We start from the raw sequence: 5154 nt of genomic DNA, 5'->3' as shown, positions 1-5154 counted from the left end.
ATCATTCTAAATGGAGAGAACCTGCAAGCATTACCCTTGAGATCGGGAACCAGACAAGGATGCCCTTTATCACCGCTCTTATTCAACATTGTGCTAGAGGTCCTAGCAAGAGCAATTAGGCTAGACAAAGAAATAAAGGGCATCCAGATTGGCAAGGAAGAAGTAACATTGTCTCTATTTTCAGATGACATGATCTTATACACAGAAAACCCTAAGGAATCCTCCAGAAAACTACTAAAACTAATAGAGGAGTTCGGCTGAGTTTCAGGTTACTAGATAAACATACAAAAGTCTCTTGGATTTCTCAACATCAACAAAAAGATCATTGAAGAGGAAATCACCAAATCAATACCATTCACAGTAGCCCCCAAGAAGATAAAATACTTGGAATAAATCTTACCAAGGATGTAAAACACCTATACAAAGAAAACTACAAGGTACTAGTGCAAGAAACTAAAAGGGACCTACATAAGTGGAAAAAACATATCTTGCTCATGGATTTTTTTTTCTTTCATGGATAGGAAGACTTAACATAGTAAAAATATCTATTCTACCAAGAGCCATCTATATACACAATGCACTTTGGATCCAAATTCCAATGACAATTTTTAATGTGATGGAAAAACAAAACGCCAACTTCATATGGAAGGGAAAGAAGCCTCGAAGAAGTAAAGCATTACTGAAAAAGAAGAAGAAAGTGGGAGGCCTCACTCTACCTGATTTTAGAACCTATTATACCGCCACAGTAGTCAAAACAGCCTGGTACTGGTACAACAACAGGCACATAGACCAATGGAACAGAATTGAGAACCCAGATATAAATCCATCCACATATGAGCAGCTGTTGTTTGACAAAGGCCCAATGTCAGTTAATTGGGGAAAAGATAGCCTTTTTAACAAATGGTGCTGGCATAACTGCATATCCATTTGCAAAAAATGAAACAGGACCCATACCTCACACCATGCACAAAAACTAACTCCAAGTGGATCAAAGACCTAAACATAAAGACTAAATAAAAAGATAAAGATCATGGAAGAAAAAATAGGAACAACTTTAAGAGCCCTAATATGAGGCATAAACAGAATACAAAACATCAGTAAAAATGACCAAGAGAAACCAGATAACTGGGAGCTCCTAAAAATCAAACACCTATGCACATCTAAAGACTTCACCAAAAGAGTAAAAGGACCACCTACAGACTGGGAAAAAATTTTCAGTGATGACATCTCTGACCAGTGCCTGATCTCTAAAATCTATATGATTCTGTTAAAACTTAACGACGAAAAGACAAACAGCCCAATTAAAAATTGGGCAAAGGTTATGAACACACACTTCACTAAAGAAGATAATCAGGCAGCTAACAGATACACGAGAAAATGCTCTCCAACATTAGACATTAGAGAAATGCAAATTAAAACTACGATGAGATTCCATCTCACTCCAACAAGGCTGGCATTAATCCAAAAAATACAAAATAATAAATGTTGGAGAGGCTGTGGAGAGACTGGAACTCTTATACGCTGCTGGTGGGAATGTAAAACGGTACAACCACTTTGGAAATCTATCTGGCATTTACTTAAAAAGTTAGAAATAGAACTACCATACAACCCAGAAATCCCACTCCTTGGAACATATCCTGGAGAAATAACAGCCTTTACACGAACAGATATGTGCACACCCACGTTTACTGCAGCACTGTTTACAACAGCAATATTTATTTATTGCTAGCACTGTTTACAATAGCAAAAAGCCTGAAGCAACCAAGGTGTCCATCAATGGATGAATGGTTAAATAAATTGTGGTATATTCACACAATGGAATACTACGCATCGATAAAAAAAAGTGATGAATCTGTGAAACATTTCATAACATGGAGGAACCTGGAAGGTATTATGCTGAGTGAAATTAGTCAGATGCAAAAGGACAAATATTGTATAAGACCACTATTATAAGATGTTGAGAAATAGTTTAAACTGAGAAGAACACATTCTTTTGTGGTTATGGGGGGAAGGGGAGGTGGGAAAGGGTTATTTACCGATTAGATAGTAGATAAGAACTACTTTAGTTGAAGGGAAGGACAACACTCCTACAGGAAGGCCAGCTGAACTGGACTGGACCAAAAGCAAAGAAGTTTCTTGAATAAACTGAATGGTTCAAAGGTCAGCGGAGCAAGGGCGGGGGTTTGAGTACCATGGCTTCAGGGGGACATCTAAGTCAATTGGCAAAACAAATTCTACTAAGAAAACATTCTGCATAACACTTTGAAGTGTGGTGTCTGGGGTCTTAAATGCTAACAAGCGGCCATCTAAGATGCATCAATTGGTCTCAAACCACGTGGATCAAAGGAGAATGAAGAACACAAAGGTCACAAGGTAATTATGAGCCCAAGAAACAGAAAGGGCCACATGAACCAGAGACTTACATCATCCTGAAACCAGAAGAACTAGATGGTGCCTGGCCACAACCGATGACTGCCCTGACAGGGAGCACAACAGAGAACCCCTGAGGGAGCAGGAGAACAGTGGGATGCAGACTCCGAATTCTCATAAAAAGACCAGACTTAATGGTCTGAGGCTAGAATAATCCTGGCAGTCATGGTCCCCAAACCTTCTGTTGGCCCAGGACAGGAACCATTCCGGAAGACAACTCATCAGACATGGATTAGACTTGACAATGGGTTGGAGAGAGATGCTGATGAGGAGTGAGCTACTTGTATCAGGTGGACACTTGAGACTGTGTTGGCATCTCCTGTCTAGAGGGGAGATGGGAGTGTAGAGGGGGGTAGAAAGTGGCAAAACAGTCATGAAAGGAGAGACTGGAAGGAGGGAGCAGGCTGACTCATTGGGGGAGAGTAAATGGGAGTATGGAGTAAGGTGTAGATAAGTTTTTATGTGAGAGACTGACTTGATTTGTAAACTTTCACTTAAAGCACAATAAAAATTATTTTAAAAAAGCTAAATCTGCATTCATTTTAGGTGTCATGACATAAGAATTTGGAGAATTAATTTAACTTTTTATGGTCCTTATTTTTCTAAATTCTGTTTTCTAATTTTTATCACTGAAGGAATATTTAATTATTAAGAAACTAGTTATATTCCACATTTCTTCTTCCTTCATTTTTCACTTTTTCCCCAAAAAATTATTGGAAGAGGTCTTAGATCGCATCAGGAATCAAGGAAAAAAAGACCTGAACAGTCATGTATGGGATGTTCCTTAAAATACAGGGTTAAATAAGTTAGGTTTAAAGTAATATGTGTTCTTATATTATAAATAATAACTATATAGCTATTGGAAACCATGGTGGTACGGTGGTTAAGAGCTACGGCTGCTAACCAATAGGTCTGTAGTTCAAATGCACCAGCCGCTCCTTGGAAACTCTGTGAGGCAGTTCTACTCTGCCCTGTAGGGTCGCTATGAGTCGGAATTAACTTGAACAGCAGAGGTTTTGTTTGTTTGTTTTGTTTTTAATACAGTTAGTATATATTAAATATAAATTAGATATGTGTGTGTAAATATAAAAAAATATATACACGTGTGTAAATACATAGGGTTGCTATGAGTCTGAATCAACTTGACAGCAATGGGTTTGGTTTTTTTAAATACATATACACATATGCAAAAAGAGTGAAAAAGATCATGTTTAAATTATGCAGTCTTGGCATAATTTTACTGTGAGTGTTTACCTACATTTAGTGACCTCCATCTTGAGACTTTTGAGCTCATCTATATAGAAATTATTTCGTTCCACAGAAAAACTAAATTATTTTTATTTGGAAATACAAATAAAATTTGAAGTTTTTTAATTAAAATATTCATTAAATGTTATTTATTTTTTGAAACAATAACTTTAATGAATTTTCTTAACCAGATTTATTTTGGAATGCTTTAAATTATTGTTAGATAGGGGGTTTAATCTTTTTTTTCACTATTTTAAAAATTTTATTGATGTTGAGAATATACACAGCAAAACATACACCAATTCAACCATTTCTACATGCACAATTCATTGACACTGAATGCATTCTTTGAGTTGTGCAACATTTCTCACTCTCCTTTTCTGAGTTGTTCTTCTCCCATTAATATCTGTTTATTTTTAAGTAGTTTTTACAAATTTTGGAGAAAAGAGGAAGAAAGAAAAGCCAATATTGGAGTGTGTTACTGAGATGTTGTTATGGGTTCGGAGCTAAATTTAATGTTCACTTCTGAGGAGTGTGAATAGTGCCTCCAAAATGGCTACCCTGAGAGACAGGAAGATGGAGCATTTCTACCGAAACTCCTGTCCCTATGGATGAGAGTTGAATCCAAGGACAAGGACACCGCTGAACTTCTGAGCTGAACTGCATACAGCCAAGTGGGTACCTTCAGTTGTGGGGAAGTTTCTGGAGCAAAAGTAAAAAGATCACGGCATAAATTTGAAGTGGGATGCTGTCAATGCAAGCTGAGTTTCTGGTTGCAGAGAACTAACACACGTAGGACCTACTGAAATGAAAGACTTGTACAAGAAGATGTGATGTAGTGCATGAAAGCATCTGTTGCAATTGTCAATAACTATTTGAATGTGTATGCTCTTCCCTAGGGGAGCTTGAATAAAAAAAAAATTGAATTACAATACAATTAACATAAAGATACAGGCAAGAAGAAAATGAGCCAATTTCTCTGAGAAAATTGAGAGTTAATATGGAAAATTAATTTAGTTGAAGTTTCCAAGATGAGTGTGAGGTGTAGGATCACCTTAAAGAATGTCATTTGACCTCTGCTTTCTGTTCATTAGAGCTAAAGTTTGACGCTAATGAATGAGGTTGACTAGATTAAGAGGAACTCTCTAAGAGTCCAGCACTGATTAAACCTCATGAGGCATGATGTAATCTGTCATTGCCACATGGCAAGGCTGATCGGAGCCCTAAAGTCTCAGAGGGGATTCCTGACTGGTGACCATTCATGGGAGAGGGTAGCACATCCATTGTTGGAACGTTGAAGATCTATACTGTAACCCCTTCCACACCTTACCCTATCCATCTCTTTGTTTATATTCTTTTTGGTTATAATAAACCCATAGCTGTAAGTGTGGTATTAACCAAAAAGCAAAACCCATTGACACTGAGTCAATTCCGTATACTCTCCATGAATTCTGTGAGTCATTTCAGGGAATTAAC

Source organism: Elephas maximus, chromosome 17 (assembly GCF_024166365.1).
Source record: "Elephas maximus indicus isolate mEleMax1 chromosome 17, mEleMax1 primary haplotype, whole genome shotgun sequence".
NCBI lineage: Eukaryota > Metazoa > Chordata > Mammalia > Proboscidea > Elephantidae > Elephas > Elephas maximus.
This window is presented reverse-complemented; position numbering follows the sequence as displayed.